The sequence below is a fragment of the Orcinus orca genome, chromosome 14 (genome assembly GCF_937001465.1).
Source record: "Orcinus orca chromosome 14, mOrcOrc1.1, whole genome shotgun sequence".
NCBI lineage: Eukaryota > Metazoa > Chordata > Mammalia > Artiodactyla > Delphinidae > Orcinus > Orcinus orca.
In genome coordinates, this window is record NC_064572.1 from 30,416,679 (window position 1) to 30,426,639 (window position 9,961).

Sequence of the window (9,961 nt, forward strand, 5' to 3'; positions counted from 1 at the left end):
CTGCCTCCCGGAAGCCCTGGCTCATTATCCCCGGGCTGTTGGTATTCTCCTCCGCGCTGGTCCCTCCACCGCCGCACTACGCTGACAGACACACGAGTTCCTGGTGCCAACCCGCCCACACGCCTGGGCAGCTCCACGTGGGCGCCGCACGCGCGGGGGCCCATCTGCCCCACTGGATTTGGAGAGCTATTCTAACTCAGCCCCTAGACTTGTCCTATGCTTGTTGGAACAAGCGCTGTGTTTTGGGGGAAGTTGCTTAACTTCTCTGAGCTTCAGATAAGTCATCTGTCGAATGGGGCTGATGATAGTACAACCTCACTGCATTGTGGTAGGAATTAAATAAGACAGTGTCTATAAAGTGTTAAGCCGGAGCGATCATCAGGACTCATCCAATAAAGGATAACCATGATGATTTTTTTTTTTTTTTTTTTTTTGCGGTACGTGGGCCTCTCACTGTTGTGGCCTCTCCCGTTGCGGAGCACAGGCTCCGGACGCGCAGGCTCAGCGGCCATGGCCCACGGGCCCAGCCGCGGAGTGGGATCTTCCCGGACCGGGGCACGAACCCATGTCCCCTGCATCGGCAGGCGGACTCCCAACCACTGCGCCACCAGGGAAGCCCCATGATGATTTTTATAGAGGAGAAAACTGAGCTACACGCCCCAGCTGAGCTCAGGGAGTCTGTAACGGGCAAGACTGGGCTTCTGGGTTTGTTTTTTTTTGCTTTCCTGTATCATGTTCATCTTTTCTGCCACATCACCCCGCCTCTCCTCACCCAGGGCCTACAACACAAATCTCTTGATATCTGTGCCTACTACACTGCATTAAAAACTCTTTTTTGAGTATGTGGCACCTCAGGCCCTGCCAGCTACACCTGTAGCCTCCCAGCCTGGACTGTGGCCAGCTCTGGCCCCTGACTCATTGCAGTAAGTCACTTCCTGCCTCAGTCTCTCCATCTGTACTGTCTGGATAAGAGGCCTCCTCTCTCCAGTCTCCTGGAACCAGCAGAGGATGACTCAGACAAGGGTGGGGAAAGCCCACAGACACAGAAAAAGGCTCTTACTGGAGCCAGGGGCCACTGACTGATGCAAGGTTTGGGTTTTACGTGCAGTACAGAGAGTGGGAACAGAGATGGTTTGGGGAAGGTATAAAGAGCCTGGGAAAAAAAAAAAAAAAGAGCCTGGGAGAGCAGAGGAATTCCTGCCCCTCCCAGACATCAGACAGCTGGGGTTCCGGGACAGAGCCTCAGCCTAGGAGTTCGAGGGGAGAGCACTAGGTCTAGACTCTGCCACCCCCAGCTCTGTGACCACCAAAGGTTCATGATCCCTTTGATCTGTCTGCCCTTTCTGTCAAGTGGGAGTCGTGGCATTTCCCTCGCTGGGCTACTGTAAGGAGTAAAAGTGGTAACCCCGAGAGAGGGCAGAGTACACTCTGTGTTTCTAGGTGAGGGCTCAGGGTGAGGAAGGTAAGACGGAAGAAGGCAGCCCCCAAAGGCTTGGCATAGTCTAGTCACCCCAGGCTAGTGTCCAAGGGCCCCCTCCCCCAAAAGTCAGAGATCAGTGTACCTTCAGCCAACTCCAGACATAGCAGACCCCCACTTACACCCCATGAGGCACAAGAAATTTGGACTCAGAGTGGGTCCAGGGAATTCCCTGGCGGTCCAGCGGTTAGGACTCCACACTCTCACTGCCGAGGGCCTCGGTTCATTTCCTGGTCGGGAACTAAGATCCCACAAGCCACAGCCAAAAAAAAAAAAAAAGAGTGGGTCCAAACCTGGTCTCTACCATTTGCTACCTGTATGATGTGGATGGAACAAGTTACTCACTGTCTTTGGGCCTCCACTTTCCACACATAAAATGGGGACAGTAATGCCTGCTGTATGAGGCTGTTGTGAGGATAAGAGATAATGAGGTAAATATGAAGTGTTCATAACAGTGGCCATTGCTATTGTTGTAAAATGCAGGTTTTTTACCTCACTGCTCCTCACCTTAAACTATCGCAGCTGGAATATTATCATCTTGGGTCTTTGGGTTAGAAATGTGTACTGAAATCTGTAGTGTTTTATTAAGTTGATAGCCTCATGCCATGAGCTTTAATGGAAAGAGGTCTGTTTGCTGGGGGACTTTATAGACAATACTGTATTTGACATGTGACGGAGGCCTTATATGACATTCATTATACACATGAGAAAACCGAGGCAGGGAGAGGTCAAATAACTTGTCTCAGGTCACATGGCTAGAAAATGGCAGGGCCAGGATTTAAACCTGACTCCAGATTGTCCCACCACACAGGGCCCTCCCTACCTGTTGTGTTTCTGCTCTGTGTGTTGTCCTGCCCCTTCCTGAGTGGGCCTCTTAAGGTGTCCCCAAGGCCAGGGACAGTCATGATTATTCCTTCCTTGTCTCCCAGGGTGTGGCTCAAGCACGCAGTGGGTCCTCAGTCTATGCTGCTGACCAGAGAAGTTGAGTCCCGCTTAGCTAGGGACGAGTCCTCTTAGGAGGGAAGTGACTCACATGGGCCAGCTGTGTCTGTGTGGCTCCGAGTGCGTCTCTGTCTCCGAGTGCGTCTCTGTTGTGTGGGTGGGGGTGTGGCATGAACGTGGTCCTGTGGGGATGATGTGGAGGGAAACCCAGGCTGGTGATCCAGTCGCTGCTGTCTCTGCCAGCCCCAGCCAGGGCCAAGCCTGCCGAGTCACAGAGCCCCCGGCCCTTCCCAGGCCCTGTCTGCTTGAGGCCTCTCTTCTCCTCAAGCTCCTATGCCATCCCGACACTCCTTGTGTCTCAGCCTTTCAGATGCTTCCTCCACACCTCAGCGCCCTAGCTGAGCCTGGGAAGGGGTGGGGGGCGGGGGTCTCAGGGCCATCTTCCTCCTCGGCCCAGTGCAGGCATCTGGCTGGGGCCACAGCTGGTGTCAGCTCCTCCCCCCAGCCCCAGGAGAAGCTCTTTGGGTATGTCTAAGGCTGGGCCCTGCTATTTTTAGATAACATCCCCTCCCTCCCCCTCCCAGCCTCATACCAGCTGGGGGAGGAAATGACTCACCTCAAGCCTAGACAGGTAGAGGCTGCCTCAGTGAGCCCCAGGCAGGCCCTGCCTGGCTCTAGCTCTAGGACTGCCCCACCTGGGGTCACCCCAGAGTGGCCTGCCCCCCAGCCTGAGGATAAAGCTGGGTTGGGATCAAGGCCCAGGATCCCACCAGGCTTTTCGTGGGCTCCCTCTGCTATTCATCTCACAGGGCCTGGGGCAGGACACCTCCAGCAGGTTGTGGACCCTCTGCTCACCTTAGCAGACTCTGGGTCTGTGCTAGGCCCTAGCCCAGTCTGAGGGGGCCAGACAGTTTGAGTGGACTGACCATGGTCCCACTCATTAGCCTCAGTGGAGACCAGGGGTATAGAATGAAGAAAGACCCCACTCAGTAGGGGACGGGGAAGGCACGAAGACCCTGGGTGTGTGTGTGCTGAGTAGGGTGCCCAGTTGTCCCAGCTTGCCCGGGTCTGAGGAATTTCCTGGGACTTTCAGTGCCAAGCAGGAGAATTCTGGGTAAGCCGAGACTGTTGGTTGCCCTGGCACTGAGTATGGTCTGTATCCTGGGGAAAGGGCAGGTGTTGGGAGCTTGTTTGGATGTCCTGGCCTAGTCTCACCCAGTCATGGCTGGAGGACCAAGTTCCTGGCCTGAGCCCTCTCTGCAGTCAGGGGATGGTGAACAGAAGTCCACCTCCAAGGGGAGGGACTGGGCCTGGGCTGTGCGAAAGGCTGGGAGCTCTGCACAGGCTGAGAGACCTGGGCAGCACCTTGGTCAGGGTGCCTCTCCTTGCTAAAGCCAACGAGGGGAAGGTTGGGCCAGTCAGCACAGGGCTGAGGGCAAGGGTGAGCAGAGCCAGTGTTGGGGGAGGAGGGGTGCTGGGGAAAGACACTGGGAAGAGCAGGAAGTAATGACAAGAGCACAGGTTTGGCACTGGGGAGGCTCAGGTTCCGGGCCCACTTACCGCTAGGCGCCTCCGTCAACTGTAAAATCGGGGAGAGGGGCACCTGTCTGCCTGCCCCAGCTACTTGCAGTAAGGACTCTGAGAGAATGCCTGGGGCAGTGGGTGGCAGGCTGGAAAGTTGGGGCTGGGGTAGTTGGTTAGTTGGAGAGGCCTTGCTGGGGCTGACAGCCCGCAGAGCTCTCAGCTGGTCGGGGAAGTGGGCCTTTGCCCTCCTCTCCAGCCCAGATCAGCATCTGGTCAACACGGCTCCTGGACCTGAGGCCTCACCTCAGGGGTCATATTAAAGGAGCTGTGGCTGAAGCCCAGACCTTGATGGGGGGACCCCGCTTTGCCATTGTCCTCGTCATCCTCGGGGTCTTGGCTCTTTTCCACAGACCAGGAGTGAGTGGCCTAGGCAGCAGCTCTGACACAACTGGGCTGGGCAGCCTGAGGCTAACCACTTCTCTTTTCTGGGCCTCAGTTTCCTCACTGGTGAAACTGTGGGGTTAGATGAGGTCTCTGGTTTTTCAATATTTATTTTTGTAGTAGAACCTCTTCTCCAATCAAAGGTCCAACTGGACTAAACGTTTGTTTTTCAGTGGGTGACTGAAACACGAGCAGGGCTGCTGGCCCCCTCTCACCTTCACCCTCGCACCCCCGGGGGCCCAAGGGCTCAGGGGGACACAGTATGAGACTCTCCTTTGGGGTGCCTGCCATTTCTAACACTTTTATTATTTGTGCCTCGATGGCAAAGGTGTCCTTGTTTCCCTCTCTAGGTAGCCCAGAATTAGACCCCAAGCCCAGCACTTGGCACCGTCTACTAAATCCTCTAACTCCTGGTTCCTGCTGACACTGAGGTCTGTTTCAGCCTTTGTTACAGAGTTCATTGGGCCCACAGGCCCCTGGTCCTGTCTCAGGGAAGTTACAGGACCAAAACCTACGCCACAGCTAACCTTGTGGGGCACTTCTGGGCTTGTGAAGGACTTCCATGACCTCATCTCATGTGCCCCCGACAGCCTGCAGGAGAGGCCTGAGAATCCCATGGGACACGGATCTTGGGAAATTGTCTCAAGATCCCCCTACCTGGGGTGCAGAGCTGGGCACGTAGCCAGGAAGCCAGGTCCTTCCCTGGAGCCACAGTCTGGGCACCTGGCCAAGGCCCAGGCTTTCCCTAGCTTATCCCCGGGATGCTGGCACCTGCAGGCACCAATGACAGAAAGAGGAGGTAGGAATGTATGAGGAAGGCAGGAAAGAGGGAAAACTTTCGTCCTCATCCTGGGGGTCTGGGGCAGTCATTCCTCCCAGCTTACCGAACAGTTAGGGTTACCCCCACTCCACCCATCACCTTCCCTGCTGAAGTCAGAGAGGGGCGAGGAGAGGAGGGAGGGCAGGAGGAGGAGGGGTCGCCAGGACCGCAGAAGCTGGGACTGCACAAACGGGTACGGGAGGATGCCAGAGGCCAGGCAGCTGACCCGGGGTCACCCAAGGCCCCTGGGGAGGCCCCCGCCAACGCTGACATTAGCAGTGCCCTGGAGGGACGTGCAGTCCTCACGCTGTCTTCTCTGGCTCTCACGACAGCAGGCATGGGGAGGGGCCAGAGCGGAGTCAACAGTTCCTCGAATTGTGTTACCGCCGCCGCGGCCTGCCAGCTCCTGAGCTAATAATACAAACAGATGTGGGTCACACAGCTCCATCCCACGGCCTGAATCCCGCCCCCATGCGTGAACCCCAGGCTCAAGTCCTGGGGCCCCGGGGTGAGGCCCTGTTTGTACAAAGCCCACCCCAGTCAGGCTAACAGCCCATAGGTCCCACAGGTGACAGAGGCTGACATTAAGGACTCAACAGGTGAGGTCTGTGCAATGATGCTAATTGTAACAAAAAATTTTAAATGATACAAATGAAATACAATACAAATGTCCTTTACAGCTGAGCCTTGAAACCTGATCTCTGGACTCTGTGCCCAGTGCTTCAGTGCTGAGAAGGGAGCAGAAGGAGACTGAGGCCCCTTGCAGTCCCAAGAGAAATGGCCCCAAGAACCGTCCCCCCCCCCCACCATGCTGTGTGAGCCTGGGGCTCACAGCCTGAATGCCATGGAAACAGTTGCTACCCGTGTGGCACTGCGGGAGGCTGTCTGACACACAGGGCCCAGGATGCCATCCTCAGCACCCGGGGCCCTGGGTTGGTGACCAGCAGGCAGCAAAGCCTGCCAGCGGTGACCCTGAGGCCTGTGGCCAGGGCAGCACTGGGGCAGCCCAGGGACAGAACTGGGTCTGTGTCCAGGCGTGGGTGGTGCCAACTGACACCAGCCTGAGCACTGGAGAACACATCCTCTTCCACCCATTAGGGGTGGGGAACACTTTGGACAGCCATCAGAGGTCCCCTCGAGGATGAGCACTGTTTATGATTCTCATACTAGCCCCTGGTACAGCCATCCCCCCTCAGGGAGAGGAGAAGTGGTGGGCATTTTCAGCAGGACTCTGCTTCCCCCATGAGGCGGGGAAAAGGGAGAGGCCTCCCTCAGTGCTTATCTCACAGGAGCCTGGTTCACATATGCTATCCGTCCAGCTGGATGCTCGTCCTCATTGGAGCCTGTCAAGTTTGACAGAAGTGTCCCTGGTCCTGCATGTGGGTTTATGGCTACAAAGCTACCTACAGGGTGACGCTGGGCAGGGTATGCAAGGTGGAGAAAGCTGCAGAGGGACAGCCACAAGTGGCCGTCAGAAAGGTGTCTCAGTGCTGGGGGGTGCCCCTTTCTTCCTCAGCGGTGTTCATGGAGGCCCCACTGTGTCCAGGCCCCAGGACTGCAGCGCTGAACAAGTGGACAGGCCCCAGACAGGCCCTTGCCTCTTCAGGCTGTGAAGCCTTCTTCCAAGAACTGCACGAGCACCTTCAGTGAGAGGGCAGGGCAGGCCTCCCAGAGGACAGTGGCGGAGCCACAGGGAGGCTCCGGGCAGAAGGAGCTGCGTTGGGCAGCGAGGTCAGAGTGTGAGGGCCTGCAGGTCACCTGGAGACAGGAAAAGGACCTCACTCTATCCTTCCGGCCTCCACTTCCCTTATCTGTAAAGAGATCGTCAGCATCCTCCTGCACTACTTGGGTGCCTGTCTCTTGGGCCCCTTCACTGTGTCCATCAGAAAAATGGTGACAGCCCATCCAGTTAAGGTAGTGGGAGTGCTGACCAGAGTCCCTGAAGGCCCTAAGCCTGACCTCTTGGCCTTACGAGTACCAGCTCCACTGGAGAAGTGTACCCCGTCCTCCCCAAGGAAAACTCCAGCCCGAGTCAGAGCTACAGAAGGCAGTCAGGCCCTCCCTGGGACTTTGTTTAGACTAAATTAATGAAGGGAAAGGGGAGAATGGGGTAGACAGGGTGTGGCAGTCAGACTCCCCACTCTTCTCCCAAGCAAAGCCCCAACTCCTGGGCTCTGGGAGGGCTGTTTGGCCATGGGGGTCCTAGAGATGCCCCTCGCACCCCTTGTCCTGTCTGGGCCCTGGACCTTTATTTCCTGCCCAAACAGCTGTGGGGCTATTGGAAGTAACAGGAAGCCTGGGCTCTGTTCCTGGTGAAACATCCCTCCATGAGGGTCAGGGGGGACAGGGGTGACAGTGTGAATGCCAAAGCCTAGCCCTCCAGCTTTGCCAACCTCTGTCCCCACTCCCCTGCCCGCCTCCCGCATGGCTGGCCTTACAGGGCTGTCTCTGAGGGCAGGGCCCAGCACCAAGAAAGGCTCAGACACGCTTGCTGAATGCTGAATAGAGTGGACAGGGGACAGCCAGGATTCGGGAGGCTCAGGGTCTCTTGTTCATTCATTCCCAGTGAAGTTCTTTCTCTGCCCAAGGCCACTGGGTGTACCTTGTGAGGTGACAATTATAGATTGGGGACCTGGCATACGCATTGTTCCCTGAATGCGGTCCCTCCTGTACTTACCCAGCTTCAGGACTTTGCCCACACTGTCCCCTCTAGCCAGAGGACTCACCCCACCCGAGGCTCTGCCCACACTCTCACCTCCTTCACAGATGCCAGTTTCTTTACCGAGAGTCCCCAGCCAGAGCTGCTCGCACCTCCATGCTCCCAGGTTTGTTGCCGTCACAGTCCTCTGCCCACTGGGGTCTGCTGAACGCTGGTTCACCTACCCGGCCGGTAGTTCCTCCAGGGCAGCCCGAGTCTCAGCCGCCTTTGTGGTTTCGGTGTCTGGAGTGGGATTTGACACCCAGTTAGTGCTCAGTTAATCTTTGACTGAGAATGAATAACAACACTTAAATAGATCTTCCTATGTACCGGACTATTTTTTTTAAGTGTGTATATGTGATAACTTTTACTCCTCAAAATAACCCAGTGAAGTAGGTGGTTTTATTACCTGCAATTTGAAGATGAGGCCACTGAGACAGAGGGAGCTTAAGTGACACACCCAAGACCACCCAGCTAGTCCGTGGATCAGCCCAGGAGGCAGCTGGGCTGTGGGGTCCACACTGACACCCAACTGATCCACCACACTGCCTCTGGGGTGTGACTCCAGCTCAGGGAAGCCGCCCTGCATAGCAGGGTGGACGCCTTTATCATTGCCTGGAGAGAGAGTGCATGGCTCATAAGGGCAGCCCGGCCCCAGCTCCAGCCCCTCAGATTAAGTCCATTTCCTTAGTGTGGTCTTTCCCCCCTTTCCCACCCTTCTGAACTCAGGACTCCTGCCACTCTACTTGGCATGAGTGAGTTTGATCCCCTCGAGGACAGCAAATGTTTTCAGAATGATTGCTCTGCCACATAGACCCCAAAGATATGCACAGCTTCATGGAGACCCTTGGGCATCACCTTCCCTATCCCAGACCTCAGTTTCCTGCTCTGGGAAATGGGCAGACTTGCTCAAATCACATGGTGTGACCTTTGGTAAGGATTCTGAGCTGCTCCAGAGCCGACACCGTGTCAAGTCTATTTACCCGAATCTGTCTGTGCGCCTGCCCTCAACAACCAGGTGACCCTGCCCAGGGAACTCGGGGCAGGGATGAGGTTACAGTCAGGCTGGGGTGTGTGTTCCTTGCCCCTTGGAGCAGTTCCTTTCTCGAGACCTGGGGGCAGCCTGGGACAAGGAGATAAGCTGGCTGATCCCAGGAGCCTGGATGGACTAGGCGCTTGTTTTGCCACCTGACAGTGGGTGGGGACGCTTGTCAAAGGCTCTTTTTTGCAGCAAACAGTCGACGGCGTCTGTCCCACCCCTTTTGGCTCACGGAGCCACACAGCCGAGGGCAGGGGGTTCGGGTGGGTTAATGGGGGCGGCTGGCAACGCCCCTGCCAAGTGCAGCCAACAAGTGGCAGCTCGCAGACCAGGCTGGGCAGGCTGCAGTGACCCGGGTGGGGGCAGCCAATGAGCTCCCGGGCTGCAGTGGCACCACCGGGCAGCCTGCCTGTCTTTGGTTGGAGCAGCAGCAGGAGGGGCCTGGGGCCACCAGTCAGGGCTGCTGTGCCCTGTCTCTGGGAGGCCCGGGCAGATCTGCTGCTCCATTCACGTAAAGCCCTACTTGGGCTGCCATATTTCAAGCTTCTCCAGCCCTCTGGGGGAGGAGGGTGGCTGGGAAGGCTGTGCAGCCAGAGACGGAAAGAAACTTGGAGAACTTTTCCCTTGCCCTGGGCCAGGGTGGGCTCGAGCTCCGGGCTGGGGAGAAGGGAAATCTGCTGGGCTCACAGCAGGCCTGATGGAATCAGAGGGATGGAAGGGAGGGAGCAGGACCAAGGGGAGGCAGGGGCTGTGATCGTGGCCCGGGCTGCCCACCCTGGACTGGCGTCAGGCACCCCAGGGCCCTGGCCTAATTGAGCCTCTTACCCTTTGCGGGGATGGAGTCAGCCCTGGAACAACACTTGTGACTGAAGCGGCTGTCAGCTGGGGCGAGGGGACATTCAGGCTTGCCACCAAAACTCCCGGTGGTATGGGCTGGAGTCAGCAGCAACAGGTGCTTATGCCCTGCTCCCCACGCAGCTCAACCCCCTTGCTCAACACAGACCCACCAAGGCCAAACAA

At 56.9% G+C, this 9,961-nt stretch overlaps 1 long non-coding RNA gene across 1 annotated transcript in view; it reads right to left on the reverse strand.

Moving 5' to 3' along the window:
• Positions 1–6,864, reverse strand: part of LOC125961112 (uncharacterized) — a 72,649-nt gene extending 65,785 nt beyond the window's left edge. Inside the window, exon 1 of the long non-coding RNA XR_007471429.1 lies at positions 2,511–6,864. This is a non-coding gene — a long non-coding RNA (uncharacterized LOC125961112). The remainder of the gene's footprint in view (positions 1–2,510) is intronic.
• Between the last annotated feature and the right edge of the window lie 3,097 nt (positions 6,865–9,961).